Source organism: Dreissena polymorpha, chromosome 8 (genome assembly GCF_020536995.1).
Source record: "Dreissena polymorpha isolate Duluth1 chromosome 8, UMN_Dpol_1.0, whole genome shotgun sequence".
NCBI lineage: Eukaryota > Metazoa > Mollusca > Bivalvia > Myida > Dreissenidae > Dreissena > Dreissena polymorpha.
In genome coordinates this window covers 67,349,124-67,367,094 of record NC_068362.1, presented here as the reverse complement: position 1 = coordinate 67,367,094, position 17,971 = coordinate 67,349,124, and the positions used below count along the sequence as shown (strand labels likewise).

General features: G+C 34.4%; 1 long non-coding RNA gene across 1 annotated transcript; it reads right to left on the bottom strand.

The window, feature by feature from the left end:
• Positions 1-11,042: 11,042 nt before the first annotated feature.
• On the bottom strand, positions 11,043-15,794 carry LOC127841524 (uncharacterized). The gene is made up of 4 exons (XR_008031049.1): positions 15,671-15,794; positions 14,840-14,989; positions 13,029-13,155; positions 11,043-11,116 (listed from the first exon to the last, which is right to left on the bottom strand). It is a non-coding gene; the product is annotated as an uncharacterized LOC127841524 (long non-coding RNA).
• Between the last annotated feature and the right edge of the window lie 2,177 nt (positions 15,795-17,971).

Here is a 17,971-nt window from a genome sequence, read left to right as displayed (position 1 = left end):
TTTCTTGCACCAACCTTTCAGGAGGCTAAAGAGGCCCTCGACTCTTTCTGTCAAATGTGTGCGTTGCTAAATGTGCCCTTGAGTGCCAAAAACATTTTCTTCATCACCTGTCATGACTTTTCTAGGCATTACATTAGATTCAATTCAAATGGAGGCACGTTTACCAAAAGAAAAAAATGCAAAAACAGCAAGGCCTTTGTATGACTTAAGATCAAATGATACCTGTACACTCGGTGAACTCTGATCTATCATAGGGCAACTAAATTTTGCCTGTTCAGTCGTCATACCAGGCAGAGCTTTGTTGCGACGCCTGATAGATCTGTCTATTGGTGTAAAAACGTTACCTTACACGGTCAAGTTAAGGTCTCCGGCAAAACATGACATGATGGTATGGTAATCGTTTCTCACACATTTTAATGGAACCTCTTTTTTTCATCAATGAAACTCGACTTCCCCGCAATAGTCTTGGCTTGTATACAGACGCATCTGGCTCAAAAGGTTACGGAGCAATTTACAAGAACAGTTGGTTTTATGGACTTTTTCCAGAGAGCTGGCATAAAGCAAACATTACCTTCCTTGAATTATACCCTATTGTCATTGCGGTATTCACATGGGGTCCCTTTGGCGGAATCACACAGTGGTTTTCAACACTGATAATGAAGCATTAGTGTCAATCATAAACAAGCAAACCTCGAAAATAAGTTGTATAATGTACCTTCTCAGGAAGTGCAATGTCTCGAACTCATCATTATCTTCTTGGCCCGTCACGTTAGGGGAAAAGACAACAGTATCGCAGACAGTCTTTCACGATTTCTGATTCAACGGTTCAAAGAGTTATCGCCCTTCTGCAACCCACATCCAACAGTTATAGCTCCACATCTCAACCAAGAGGTATTGTGCAAGGGTTTGAACAAATGCTAAATGCTTCTCTTGCACCTTCAACTATGAAGACATACACGCGCAGTTGGAGGTTGTTTTATGTGTTCTGTCAAGTTTATTCCATTTCAACCATCTCTTTGCCCCTTTCAGTCACGACTCTAGCCCTATCTGTGGATTTCCTTCACCAAAATCCATGAAATCCATTACCACTTACCTTTCAGGCATAAGCTATGCACATAAGCTACAAAACAGGACAGACCCAACTTATCATTTCCTAATATCGTCCTTACTTAAAGGTGCGCAACGTTTGTCACCATCTTTCGACTGGCGCTTACCTATCAGTATTGGTCTTCTAGATAAATTATTATTGGCTCTAAGGCATACTTGCGCATCTCACTACCATGAACAACTATTTGCTGCCATGTTTCTATTTGCATTTCATGCTTTGGCTCGTTGTAGCGAAATAACAAGCTACAAGCCATATACAAAGTCTTTCTTTTTACAGTTAGCAGACATTCAAGTTTATTCAATTTCAACACCATCTTCAGTATCGGTTACGTACCACAGATTTAAACATAACCATGGCAAACCACACACAATCACCTTTTCACATGACCATACAAAACAGTCTGCAGTTCTTGTCCTGAAGGACTACATATCAGTTCGTGGTCAATATCCGGGACCTATTTTTACTTTAACTTCGGTTTAGCATTTTGTGGCTTAGACAGCAAAAGGTACAAATCCCACAGCTTTCGCATAGGTAAAGCTACCGACTGTGCTCAACGGTGGTTCTCAGATGCTAAGATAAGACATTTAGGCCATTGGCGTAGTAACGCTTTCCAAAAATACATCAGAATCACAGATAATTGACCAGTCGTATCCCACAGACGAAAAGCATTGCATAATATGATTAACTTGGTGATAAGAGCACTCTCTATCAAGCAACCTGCTGGGGCTGGTTGGTTACAAGAGATGTGCTTTCTGATATTAATGCAAACTTTATTGAGATTAGATTTGTCCCGGTAGAGAAACCCAGATTTACCTGTTACCTGTAAATATATATCGTGTAACATTTTTAGTTGTAGTATTTGTATAATTGTGTTGTGTTTTTTTTTTCAATATGAATGTTTATTGTGTTTTAAGCACTGTGAGAGATACTAACTTTTTGTATTGGAAACATTATCGTTGCCTGCTTTGGCTGTCAACGACAACAATTTTCCAACTGCTATTTTTTCATGTACGATATGTTAGAGAATACCACATAATTACAATATATTCGGTACCTGCCTGGGCTGGCTATCGAAAAACATCTGTATGTCGTCACATGCTAGATGTGTTCAACTACAATGTATTGAATTTCTTGTAGCTACATTTTGTTGTTTACATTATTTTCATTTCATACGCTACTGTAATGCAGCGAGTAATGTTTATTATACGCAGTATCACAGTTACTACTTTATCAAGCTCTTTTTGTTAACACAGAAGCATTATATGATTGGAACAATAGCTTAACAGTTGTGGGACTTTTTTTTAATCAAGATATTATTATTTATATGTATGCACTGGTAGCAACACGGTCTACTGTTCACTTGCAATAAAATACGATTATTTAGTGATAATCTCATTTCTGTATGGATTTTTTTTAATGCGTGACAAAATATTGTTCAATTTACATTTACATACACTCCTAGTCAGGGCCAGGAGTGCTAGCATTTCTGTTATTAACATGTTACTGGTAGTTACAAGTGTATATTGTTAGGGTAGATTTTGCATACTTTTTATGCCCCCGGATCGAAAGATCGGGGGTATATTGTTTTTGGCCTGTCTGTCTGTCATTGTGTCAGTCATTGTAGATGTGTGCCACAAAACTTTAACCTTGGTTACACTTTTAGAGCTGCACATTTTGAGTGGCTTAAGGTCAAGGTCATCGTTCAAGGTCAGAGGTCAAATTTATGGCTTCAAAGCGGCGCCATATGGGGCATTGTGTTTCTGACAAACACATCTCTTGTTATATTTACGTTACTGACATTATTTACTTTGTTTTGCTTTAACAAGTTATTTGATGCATTTCCAAATGACATGCTTTATTCTAGTCAGAATATTTTGTGATTCTGTTGAAAAATGTGTTATTTATTATATACTTGCTATACTTGAGCTATGAAATGCAAGTTTTGTTCACGAGATGCCAAAGTATGAGTATAATTTTGTCTTCCTCAGTCGTGCAAGCTAGGTAGGACCTCTCCATTACCGTTTTAATATATGGGGGAAGATAGCAAGATGGGAATACATGCAAACTATACGAAATAACTTATCAGTGTTTTTTATGCAATGGGTGAAAGGAACGGCAATCTAATAGACGTTAACCTATCTACAGAACCATAGCTTGGCTATATTCCCTGTAAACAATGACGGAAACACACGAAGTGTAACGATCTTTGTAATTATGCACATTCAGATGCCTTGCGGCTGTACAAAGAGAACAACGAAACATTTTGATTTACCCACCTCCCACCCCAATCTCCTCACGAATCGGCACTTGCCTGCAGGAAATAAATTGTTTTGTTGTAACTAGTACATTTTGTAATAACTTTTAGAAGGCCATTTTCTTAAGAAACCTCCACATGTTACCGAATGACATAATTGTTTAATCTCCTTATGTCTTAAGTTATATACATTGATATATGTTTTGAACTTTTATTATATAATAAAAACGGTCAGTCATGACCATTTAACCACAGCATATGTTTTGTTTGTTACTTCCAACCAGTGCATAAATAAGAAATAAATCGACTTTTACGTTTTTCAAATGTACTAATCTTTGTTTTGCTAACATAAGTCTTTTACCACGTGATGTCAGATATAGCGTTATGCTTTTGATTTGTGTCTGACGTCCTTACAGATTTGTTTTAAAATAAGTATTTAGCAAATAATAGAAGAAAAATGATAATTGTTCAACATCATTGCATGATAATCATAACACATATACATTATCAACAAAATCGCTACCAAAATCTACAGACATCAGGGGAAAATTAACTTGTCCTGCTTAAGCCCAATTGATATAGCATATAAATATTAATCATACGTGTTTCAGCTTAATCGGTCACAGGCGTATACGCTTGGAGACTTTTCTAACGCAACACGTGTTCAAATAAATAAAGCTCTCTTATTTTTGAATGGATTTTTTTGAAATTTGGGTCAACAATTATTCCACACCTGATTATTATTTTCTTAAATTTAATTAAATTGATCGAAAAACGAGTATGAAACTTAAAATATTTAAAAAGTCAAATTCTCACAATCTTATAACATAAAATAATAACATTTAAAAAAATTATGAATATATAACAAATCGAGTGGTTAATTTCCTGTGTGTCCTCCCGTGGCTGTTAGAACGTGAGCACATCTCTTTCGCATTGAGGCCAAGTAGGTTAAAAAAATAAAAAAAACTTTGAGGAATGATTCGTCACTCTTCAACAAGGGCAACACTTGATGATTTTTCTATTGCAATAATTCTTAAACTTGAATATCTCAGTAACAAATAAAAATTTTGATTTAAAAATGTACACGTGATCATTTTCCTACATCGTGTGCAAGCTCACGATAAAACAATTCATCCCTTACGATATGACGCTATAGTATGGGGGAAGGTAGCCTGCAGCATGCTGATTGCGCTACGAATTATTCATGCTAGACATATTGTTGTTGTTTTTTTCGGCGTAAGCTGAATAAGCCAGCTTTTCACCCTGACTTGACCTTTGTAAGTGTCCAATAATACTCAAATAAAATTTCCCGCGGCTAGGTACGAATGAATACACTTCATTTATTCCATTGGCTGATTTGAGTATAACACCAGAACATTGGAAACATATCCGCGTCTTTGTAACACTGTTTTACTGCATGAAACAATTTTATCTATAATAAAAAGGCCCAATAGATAGAACAGTTTTACAATCAATTTTCGACATAAATACAGTTTGTGCGTTCACCTTTTATTTTCAGAGAATTACCAGCGCAAAAGCGTTTAACTAAAGGCTATGTTGTCATATTTAGTACTTACTTGCATTGCATTTCAACCCGCGAGGTTTCGGGTCAACACGCGGTCATTTTGTGAAAGTCAGAGTTTATATACAGTTCATCACCGGAGTTCGCAAAAGGGGTTGCGATCATTGTGTCTTACTGACAATAACGTAGTGACTGTAATGCATTGCATTCCAATCCGCAAGGTATCAAGGTCAGTTTGCGGTCAGTTGCAGAAATCTTTATATAAACGCCGTCTCATAAACTTTGTGCACTTGAAGTCTGTTTTGATCAGGAAGATACTAAATAAAGATATTCGGCGACATTATTGTGGTATGTCAATCATCGATTTTTAATATGGTTTCAAAATTTGCATGATAAGGACCAATTTTGATAAAATTAATTAGAAATATTTATCCATTTAGATCAGTTTATTAAGCATGACCACAATAATTCGCTATACTATAATTATGCAATTAAAGCGGGTATATACGATTTTTTATATGTGTTTAATTGTAATATATTGATAAAATATGTTACAATAACACAAAATAAGCAAGAAAAATTATACATTAAAGTCGAATTTCATAAAATGCAGAAAAGACAAATTAGCGCCATGAGCCGATAGTGACGTACATATTTTCCTACAATAACCGAAGCATTCGTCTTTGTATTAGGATCGGAGTTAGTGTTCGTGTGTCGTAGGAATAGATATCGTTGCAGGAATTCAAATAAACCGTTAAACTAAGTTTCGATTCAAATCGTACATGTATGGTATACATGCTGGCGAATTCGGCTGTACAGCCGTTTTCAATTTCAGAATTAAAAATCTGGCTTATTTCGCATTTTTCGACACATGTTCTTCTTATCTTTTATTTTAATTTATATTGAACTATATATATAATACGTTTTTTACACAGTTTATATAAATTCATAAATATTTGACAAAATCGTATATACCCGCTTTAAATAAGATTCGAGTATTGCCGGCTGACCTATATGCACTCGTTTATTTTCATGTTTCTTGTGTTTTTCTATTCTGTAAATATAGATATCTGAGTAATAATATCACATAAAGCAAAATAAGCCACGAAATCTGGCGCAACACCCCGTAATTGATTTGCTTATGATGTAGCTAACAACTGCGCAGAAAAAAGGCATCCGCTACTTTTTATCTCATAGAGATAACTTTTGATCGTTCATAAACATCGACCACAATCAACGCCGTATATCTTTTTTAAAGATATTTCTTGTTTAAATTTATTTTAAGTTTTCATGGGATAAGAATCCACCTAGAATGATCAGATCGAAATACAAATATAATTATATCGCGTTTCTTCATATATGGGCGCAAAAAGTTTAAACGATACCAACTCCAGGTGCTAAAGTATTCGATCGTTACGGATGAATGATTGTATCGCGAGCTTGCCTAAATAGTAGTCAAATGATGACATGCAAAATTAATTAAAAATTATTTTACTCATAAGTGAGATATCTGTAAATTGGTACCAAAAAAGCCCTTCTGTTATAAAATTATAAATGGTATAAAGTATATGTACGCAATTATACACTTTCCAACGCAACACTTTTCTAACTTGAATAATTGCGTACATATACTCTTTACCATTTATAATTTTATAACAGTAAGGCCTTTTGGTACCAATTCACAGATATTGCCCAAAATAAAATATCTTTTCTTATTATTTTCTCTCGGCTGCACGAAATATGGATGATTTTTGTTTTGTTTTTTAAATTGTATTTATATAAAATTGTATTTATATTTAATTCAGTTGAAGGCGTTAAAAAATAAATTGTGTTACTATTTTACTGAATCCGGTTATTAAATAAGTATTTTGTATATTCGACTCTAAAATTGTGTACGAGACAATGGCATTGACGACATTATGTAATAAGTTTAAATTCTAACAGGACATCATCATCTGAATTTATAGATAGAAATCCACCTGTTCGACGTTTTTCAAATTTGTGTAAGTGACCATGACCAAGTACCGACCGTTCAAAAAACAATTATATCATAATAAAATGATTTCATTTAAATCAAGGTTGTGAACAGGTTTCATGAGCATCGGACACAGAATGTGACTTTTAAATTCTTCACAACGTTTCACAATAGCCATATGAGGAATACCGCCCATCACAGGAGAAATTGTCAGGATGATGCAGAAAACAAATCTGAAATTTTAGTATCGACAAAATTTTGCAACAGCCATCAAAAGACTGCAGCACCTTCTTACGGCCACGCTTTTCGAGAGACTGGAACGATGTGTTTAAGAATCTTGACGATTTGGAGAAATGATACTTCTAGTGCTCACAGACTCACATGCTTTTTTTTTTATTGAATTTGACACAGGGACCTAGTTTTTTTGCCCATCATGATCCAGTTCAAAATTTGGTCGCGATAAAAAAAGGATAAATGTAATGATCAAATTAAATGATGATTGGCATTAATGTTGGGCTCTAGTATATTCACAAGGAAAATGTTAACGACGCACGCCTAAAATCGCACGCCGAACAAAAGGCGATCACATAAAGGACTTCATGAACAATTTGTGCTCATGTGAGATACTAAAAAGAGCCAAGCCCACCCCCCCCCCCAAAAAAAAAAATAAAAAGGTCCGTTTCCGGTCGCCCGACCGTGTCTCCCGAATTGGCGCCGACCCTCAACTTTTTATTGGGGTCGCAAAAAAATAATTTGTTTTTGTTCATTTCGGTTGCTTTCGCATACTTTTCCGCTCCCATTTCGAATATTGTGCATTCTGGCGATTTCATTGGCTAATAATGTTATTATTTGACAAATGACTGAATAGTTCATTATATCAAAGTATGAAATTTTATTAATACATTCTGCAATAAATATGGAAAAAGGCAAACAATGCAAAAATTATACATATATTTCTCAATAGAAGATGTTATATTAAGCAAACTAAGCATATATATGTACATGTATTTCTTATTATAAGCTTAAGTAGACTTCCATTCTAGTACCCGAAAGACACACACATTTTTTTTATTCATTTCGCATAACTTTTCGCTCCCATTTCGTGTATTGAACTTTCTGGCGATTTCATTGGCTAATAAGGTTATTATTTGACACAAAATGACTGAATAGTTCTTAATATCAAAGTATGAAATTTTATGAATACAGTCTGCAATAAATATGGAAAAAAAGCAAACAAAGCAAATATTATACATATATTTCCCAATATAAGATGTAATATCAAGCAAACTAAGCATATATGTACATGTATTTCTTATTATAATCTTTAGTAGCCTTCCAATCTAGTACCCGAAAGACAAAAAAATCCCTACCTACCGCTCTGTTTTTTTCCCAAAGAGACCAGAAACGGACCTACTTTGGGGCCTAAGTGATGCTCATCATCACCAAATATAATGAAAAGCGATACAATTGTTTAATAGTTATAACGGCATAGTAAGGGTTTGTTAAATTTCGAATATTTGTAACATTGACCTTTCGTCCAACAACATTGGAATGAAATGCCACACACTGAATAAAATCATCCAACAATATAAATGATTAATAATCAATTAAAAATATCTCAATATGCGCATGTACATACGTTTTGATAAAACAATTACACAACGTTTCAAAAACGTAAATAATGTCATAATCATTAATGAATACGAACATATTTTAACACATGCTTGCACCGATATCAAAATGTCGAATAATTTCATCTAATAAAACCTAACATGCGAGACTATGTAACATGCATTATTATTAATAGTAGTTAAAGTAGCATGTTGCAGTAGAAATTGTTGCTACTGATATACTACTAGTAGAGTTAATGTGGTAGCTATATAAAATATGAAGTAGTAGTAGTAGGAATACTAGTAGTAGAAGTAGAAGCAGTGGTAGTAGTGGCATCAGTCGTGGCAGAAGTAAAAGTAATGTTAGTAGCAGTAATAGTAGTTGAATTATTATCATTTACTTTATTATTTTCCTAAATTGCTAAACCGCAAATAAATGACGGACTATTATCTCGTGTAATACAGTATATGTTAGTGCTTTGCGCGGGTACTACTCATTTGTAGACAAGGTGTTTGTGAAACACTATGTCCCCCCATATATTAGACCTTGAAAGATGACCTTGACCTTTGAACACTCAAAATGTGCAGGTCCATGAGATACACATGCATGCTAAATTCAATATTGCAAAAGTTATGGCCAATGTTAAGGGGGCCTTTTCAAAGATTTTGGCATGTTTTGATATTTGTCATTAAATGCTTCATATTAATACATGTAAACATCGGATCTATAAAGCTCCAGTAAAAAATAAAAAAATAAATTTAAAAAACCTAACCCTCAGCAGTGATCGAACCACTGACCCATGGAGCCCAGGGGACCGTTTCAATAAACATCGTAGTACACATTTACGATACATTTATCGAAGATACATAATTTTTTAAGTCCATATCATATGATTATACATTTTTAGTACTTAATTAATTGCATTGGCATCTCAAGCGCCGTTTATACTTGACGAGCATGGCGAGCTAGTTCGTCTACTTATTAAGATTACAAAATTCTCTCGTAAGTTAAAATTGTCGTACGAGTGTTTATGAAACGGCCCCCTGGAGTGACAAGTCTACGACTTAGACCAATCGGCCATCCTTTCTCATACAATGTAAATGTATTTTATACTTAATATAAGCAATCCTCGTCGTTTCACAAAATATAACGACAACAACAGAACTCTCTAAATTGACCAATCGCTTCGCGTTGCAACGCTTTATAATTTTCAGGTTTTTAAATCGTCAAAGGATGCATATAATGGCTTTTTTAGAGCATGGTAAATGTTCAGTATAACTATTTCCTCACAAATATCATAACTAAAACAACAATAAACCGTCGGAGACGGGTGATGCTCCCCAAAGTTTTTTTTGTCACAATATTGCACTTTATATTCAGATAAAAGGAAACGTCTTGAGGGGCATACCTTTGGACAAAATAATACGATGGATGGTTTAGCAACTTAAAAATTTCAAAGGGCCATAACTCTCTAGATAAATCATCTAACCAGAACCCACAAATAACATGCGCATCTCCTCAAGGTGGTTAAGCTTCCCATAGAGCTTCATTGAATTCCAGTCAGTTTTTTTTTGGGAGAAATAGCTCGGACAAGAATTGCACTATATGTACAGTTTATAGAAACTTTCAAAGGGCATTAAGTCTGTGAAAAATCATCGGACTAAAACTGGCTGATAATATGCACATGTCCTCTTGGTAGTGAAGCTTCCCATAAAGTTTCATTGAATTCCGGTCATTAGTTGCTGAGAAATAGCCCGGTCAAGAATTGCACTATATGTACAGTTAATGGAAAATTTCAAAGGGCCATAACTCGGTAAAAAATCATCCGACCAGAACCGGCTGATAATATGCACATCTCCTCTTGGTAGCGAAGCTTCCCATAAAGTTTAATTGAATTCCGGTCATTAATTGCCGAGAAATAGCCCGGACAAAATTGCACACGGGCGGTCGGACACACGCACGGACGGACACACGCACGGACAGACGAAGCGGCGACTATCTGCTCCCCCCAGAAATATCCGGGGAGCATAAAAATTTACGAAACTGAAACAACTTTTTTCAATGTTGGCAATTTACCAAAACGTGATAAGGCCCCTTTAAAATTTGACGCAAACCTTCGAGTTAGAGAGACGCGTGTTCCTAGCGACTTTCGTCTTTTGATTGTTTAGATTTGTTCCAAATGAAAAATCTATTTGTGTATGGCAAAATTTGGAGGAGAACGGAATTTCCTCGTTCTCATCATTTCGTGCCATCTCATTGCATTCTTGCTCAATTGAATACGTCACTTTCGCTGCCACCAAATACTGCACGTGTCCGGCTGCTATGCAAGTAGATCGATCCTTTACAACTTTCGTGTATTTGGCTGTTGATTATATGATTAAAACAGGTTAGGTCGCTAAACATGTAACGAAAATGCTTAAATTAAAGTTTAACTGATTATCTAATCGAGTATGAATGCAATATAGGTCACTGACACTTAAAACAAATGAGTTCCCAAACTCTGTACACAGGTGTAAGCCATTTCGTTATGTAGATGTACCATATTTAACGCTCTATTGATTTTTTATCAATACCTCATGCTGATATTCAGTTGTCTCCACATGTTGAATAACATCATATTCATCTATATTGTAATCTGGTCCGGATCTGTAAAAATAAGCTTATTACAACTACAGATTGCAACAATGGCTAACAATACCCATGTACACCGCTCTTACACAATTTATAATTCTAAATCTGAATTGTTAATGAAATGTGTTGAACATCTCTTGTTTCAAAACAAAATAAAACTGATTCACATGCATTTAATTATTAAAATAAATCCCTGCAGGGGGTGTTGAAAAGTCAAGAACGAACAATATGCATGAAGGAAAGAGCCTTAGAGACTTTTCTGGCCTTCTTTGTTAACATTTTGAATCCCCTGCTTTGATGGATATTTTTCGCTGGAAACATTTCTGTAGACGTTTGAATTTTTGCACACACAGAAAGGACCGAAATGACTTTGGCTTTCAACCACAGCAAAATGTAGGCAATAAACTACTAATACTTTTAAAGATGACTTCAAATATGTTATAAATAGTCATGTCAACGTATATAAAAAAATAAGTATCCGTTTGATAGAAGTACTAGGCTTTAATTTTACAGATTCAGCGTATTGAGATTATTGACAATAACAGCTGCTTTTGACCTTAAATATTAGTCACCTATGTCCATTGCCCCACAAACACACCATTTCATATAGACTAAACAAGGGGGCCTGAAAGGCCCAAAGTCGCTCACCTGAGGTTCAAAGAAACTTACCTGTTCTTCGGTGCCCAAGATGTCATAAGAACAAAATGTTCTTACCAACTTTCATGACCTGGCAGCCATGTTTTTCTACAGACCAGAACCTTTTTCATACACATCCAAGATATCATTTAAACAAATATTCTGACAAAGTTTCATGAAGATTCATGAAGCCAGATAATGAAAAATGCCCAGTCCCCTGGTGGCCATATTTTTCAAGTAACTGGAACCATTTTCGAACTTGTCAAAGATATCATTGGGACAAATCTTCTGACAATGTTTCATGATGATGGGACATTAATTATGGCTTCTAGAGTGTTGACAAGGTTTTACTATAGCTTTATAAGGAAAAATGCCACGCCCCCTTGTCGGCCATGTTTTCCCACCAACCGGAAACATTTTCGAATTCATCTAAGATATAATAGGGACAAATCGTCTGACCAAGCCTCTAGGACATTTAACCATGGTTCATGGAGATTTGACAAAAAATGTTGATGACAAACAACAAAATACAAACAACAGACTATAGGGAATCACAAAGGCTTATTATTAGCATGTTCTTTTCAGGTGAGCTATAAGTCTTATACTGATATGACAAATACATAATAGATGTGATTTTAAAAGGTAAAAGAGGACACTATGAAGCTAAATGATACAAGTTTTTTTCTGGAGACAGTCCTGTATAGTTGACGATATGTTGTACATAAAATTGTTTGGATATGATAATAATAATATATGTTATTACTTCAAAAACTATTGATATTGCAAGTATCAAATATAAATTATTATAAAAACACTGTTATTTCAGTATCATAGGCCTTTTTAGCAAATTACTTTCTCAAATCTTACTTCATAAAATTGTACAGTATACCTTTAGAGAATTTATAAGCCGTTCTGATTGTATTCAATAATTGTTATTATCTTAAAGATCAGCATACATAAAATGTACATTCCATATACAAAACCATATAATAATTAAATCAATAGCTCAACATTATAGAATTATTATCAATATTATTGAATGTGATCATTTTTATTGAATAGAAACAAACAAATAAAACAGGAACATTTATACCATACTCATACCAAACATTTTTAGCAGTTATTACAATGAAGCTAGAAAAATTACAGCCAGCAAGCTCCACATTTTCCATATGCATGAAATGTTGGACGGGTATGCATTCCATGAAGGATGGACACTACAATTAATAATGGAATGGGAAAAAAACTTTAATATTTCAGGTCATGTTTACATAATGACATTCAATCTTACCCTAAAACTGGCTTGACGAAACTAGCATACTATTCAACTTTATGTATATCTTTCTCTTCCATAGAACACACCCTGTAAGCTACATCAAGGTCAGTTGATTTTATCAGTGTCCATTTAGAAAATCCAGCTGAAAGGAAAATGGTACATAACACTGTAAAATAACATACTAATTTATTCTACAATAGCAAGATGCTATTTAACCTATTGCCTTGATGTAACAATCCCTACACTAAAAGTTATTGGATTTTATATCATGTCTTGCTTAATTAAGGGATCATTCCTGTGAAGTTTCATACTATTCTTTTAATAAGAACTACCTGAGACATGTTTTCTCATGATGTTTACATGTGTGACAGGTTAATTTTAAATCCATCCATGTACATGTATGGCAAAGTTATGGCTGAGGCAACAATTGTTTAGCTCTTGAATGGACATTTTTTAACTTTGACCTTTCCTTGCCACCTTGATCTTTGAGGTATGGAGATGGTTGTTACGGGCAACATGGCATCTTATTAAGTTCTAAATATGAGCCAATTGTTTTAAAATTCATCAATAAATGACTAAGTAATGGCTGAGATAGGAATTTTCAGAGGGGATGCTGGAAACACGGGCATGGTGTGACTGATGCCGCCTTCTTCTAAAGAGGCATATGCAATCCAATAATTTGACAAAATTCACACTAGAGCTACCAAACATTGAATAAGGGGAACATTGTAATGAATACAATCTGAGAAGCCGATGACGAGACAAACTAAATAGACAGTACAATAACTTGCATTTTTCTTTACAATATCTAGAAAAAACAAGTTCATATAAATTACAATCCAGAGAAGCTGTATTTCACACATTAAACCTTTGACATAATCTTAGTGTGACCCTGACCTTAGAGCAAAGGAGATTTATCTTTAAAGCAACAGGCCATCTCTAGGACATAGTTATATCACATGTAATTGGGTCCTACAGGGTTTATAATCTTACCTATAGATAGTTATAGAATTGTTCAGCCTGAATTCAGAAATCAATTCTGGAAACAGAGATAACCCTTTCTTGTAATGCTTTTTGGGAAGAATACAATTCTACTCAAACGCAAAGGAACAGAGCATATACACATCTATAAGTGATTCATACTTTTTTGACATTTCATAAAAATAATTATATTTTTTCAATAACATAAATAATTGAAATGAAACAATATTTACAAGTGGTTCGACAAAAACAAATGTGAAAAACAACACAATAAGTAACACATAAACGATTATTTTTACAACGTAAGCACATGCCGGCCATATTTTCTATATTAATATAACTCTTTAAAATATTTGTCATCTTAAACATGTGTCATAAACAGCTTATTGAGCATTTTTATTGCATACATTTTGCTTAACTGACCAATTGCAAAACATTATTTTGCTGAAATGAAGTTGCAACATCAAGTTTTTTTCACTTAATTTAACCATTTTTTCCCCGTGTATCATGTGTACATTAATGTAAATATTAATTTCCTTGCTAGTTTAAAAACATGTGATCAAATAGATCTTACACTTTTTATCTGTTTATACCATAATTTATTTTACTTGTCCCTGAATCTTTTATGAGAGGTGAACAAACCTCCTGAACTCGTATAATAAAATATCGTATGACAAGGCTTGAATTGGCCCCCACTGTAAGTTTGTACATGCAGGTGATAAATAAAAGATCATGACTATTTTTGATTTATCATTTCTTCAAGTTACTTAAAATACTCATGCGTTAAAAAGAGGACAAAAGAACAAAACATGGCTTGACAAGTGGTTAAATAACATTATACTCACGAAGATATGAATTTGTAGCAAGAAGTTTGTCAACTGTTTCTTTCAAGAGGGCATCCGGTAACAGAATGGTTATTCTTCGTAAATATTTAGTATTTTCAATAACACTTGACACATGCTCAGCAACTGCGACACACTCTTGTTTCAAAATGCCTGAAGAAGATAAATAAATTTTATACATTTAATGCATTTAATTAGAAATAAGCACATTTTCTATTTAAGTTTATTAGAACCTATGTCAGTTTGAATTGTAATTAATGGTATTAAATCACAGTTGCTTTCCACCTCATTGCAAATAGAAGCGAACAATAATCCCCCTATTACTTAACAAGATATATAATTAACCCAACCACATTCACATTTGACTTTACTGTATTAAAATTGTATATTTTTGAAGAATTTACACAGGAACATTATGACAATGTTGTATACTATGATTTTATTATTTACTTGTTTTATATTATTAGTTGTAGTAGTATTATACAAGTCATGTATTATGTTATTTTAATAGGAATCATCTACTGGCAAAGGCCAATACACATGGAAAGTATCAAGCCAAGCGGCCAATCTGTTCACAAGTTATTGATTGGAAACAAACTGGTCTACCGACATAACGGCAAACTGAAATACAGAATAACAATAAACCCCCTCTTCTTCGAAGGGGGGGGGGGGGGCTACAATAAATTATAACTGATCAGAAAACTTCAAGCACCCCATCGAAGGTCCATACAAGGCATGAGAAAAGCAAAAGGTCAATGATAAAAATATGCTTTTTTAATAAATATAAATAGAATTGACTGTTTTAGCAGTAATTTAAGTCATAGGAAAACATACTTGGATTTCCATTGCCATAAACAAATGCGACATCTGTAACTGTTGCTTTTAGACACTCGTCTATAGCATCTTTGGTTTTGAAATATTTCGAAGCAATATTTGAGCCCTCTCCTCTTTCAAGATGTACTTCTACAAACAAATGTGTTGAACAAATGAAATTGATAAATGTACCAATAAAATTAGATATAGCAAAACAAAATATAGTGACTGTGTTTGACAGCTCCAATTAAATGTTTCATGGCTCAAATTATAATACCATTCACTGTACATAGATGTTTAATTGAACTATATTATTATAAAAAATGTAACGAATCCCCCCCACCACTTTTTCTCACGTATTGCACGCATTTCCATTGCCTAGGGAAAGAGCACTTACCTAAGGATACATTTCAAGTTTTAATTTAATCGCTTGAGTAATGTAGAAGTTATTTCCACAAGCTTACAACATTTTCTATATCACTTATGTCCTTGCCTATGTTAATAGGGTACTATCTCATTAATAATCTCACTTAGACCTTCACAACGTGTAACAAGAGCACCGCCTTGCGGGTGCAGACCGCTCATCTATTTTATTTTTAAAGGTGAAGGGACTCTCATTTTAAATCACAAAGGAGGGAGGGGTGGAGTGAAGGGGGGTGTATAGTGTGGGGGTGTGGAATTTATTACATTATCTCCCCAAAAATGCGAACAAAAAAAACGAAAAAAAAATTCGAGGGGGGGGGAGTGGGGGGGGATTCTTGGGTGCGATGGTTGAACGGTATTTCAAACATAAAATAATAAAAATAAATATTTGTGTTTTTTAACCGTTTCAAAAAAAAATTAAAATTTGGGGGTGGGGTGGGGTGTATAGTGTGAGGGTGTGGTGGTAATTTGTGAGATGATCTAAAAAAAAAAAAAAATGAGGGGGGGGGGGGGATTCGGGTGGGGGGGAGGGGGGGTGGATTCTTGGGTGCGATGGTAGGACGGTATTTCAAACATAAAAAGAATAAAAATAAATATTTGTGTTTTTTAACCGTTTCAAAAAAAAATTGGGGGTGGGGTGGGGTGGGGGGGGGGTGTAGTGTGAGGGTGTGGTGGTCATTTGTGAGATGATCTTAAAAAAAATAAAATAGGGGGGGGGGGAGGGGGGGAGGGCACGGGGGATGGTTTGGGTGGAGTCTATTGTGGTTTGTCAGGTAAGAGTAGTTTTGTCAAAGTATCAATCAAATAAAATCATAAGTAAAGAAGTTATGGCAATTTTAGCTAAATTTAATAATTTGACCTTGAGAGTCAAGGTCATTCAAAGGTCAAGGTAAAATTCAACTTGCCAGGTACAGTAACCTCATGATAGCATGAAAGTATTTGAAGTTTGAAAGCAATAGCCTTGATACTTAAGTAAAGTGGATCGAAACACAAAATTTAACCATATATTCAAAGTTACTAAGTCAAAAAAGGGCCATAATTTCGTAAAAATGACAACTTGTCCTTGTACTGTACCCTTATGATAGTTTGCGAGTGTTCCAAGTATCAAAGCAATATCTATGATACTTTAGGGGTAAAGTGGACCAAAGCACAAAACTTCACCAAATTTTTAATTTTCTAAGTATAAAGGGCCCATAATTCCGTCCAAATGCCAGTCACAGTTACATAACTTTGCGTGCACAGTCAACTTATGATAGTTAATAAGTGTTGCAAGTATGAAAGCAATAGCTTTGATATTGTAGGAATAAAGTGGACCTAAACACAAAACTTATCCAAATTTTCAATTTTCTAAGTATAAAAAGGGCACATAATTCTGTCGAAATGCCAGTCAGAGTTGCATTACTTTGCCTGCACAGTCCCCTTATGATAGTTACTAAGTGTTGCAAGTATGAAAGCAATAGCTTTGATACTTAAGGAATAAAATGGACCTAAACACAAAACTTAACCAAAATTTTTAATTTTCTAAGTATAAAAAGGGCACATGATTCTGTCAAAATGCACGCCAGAGTTATCTAACTTTGCCTACCCAGTCCCCTCATGATAGTAAGTAAGTGTACCAAGTTTGAATGCAATAGCATTGATACTTTCTGAGAAAAGTGGACCTAAACGCAAAACTTAACCAAAATTTTCAATTTTCTAAGTATAAAAAGGGCACATTATTCTGTCAAAATGCATCTTTTACACAATTATGCAAATTATGATTTTAAACACAAGTGCATGCATATTTGTATCTAAGAAAAAAACAAAAAATGCCAAATGACAATATTTTTGGTCCTTTGTAAAGGATGCAATTCACAGTATTAGTATTGACAAATTACTATTAACCCTTTAACATTGTTC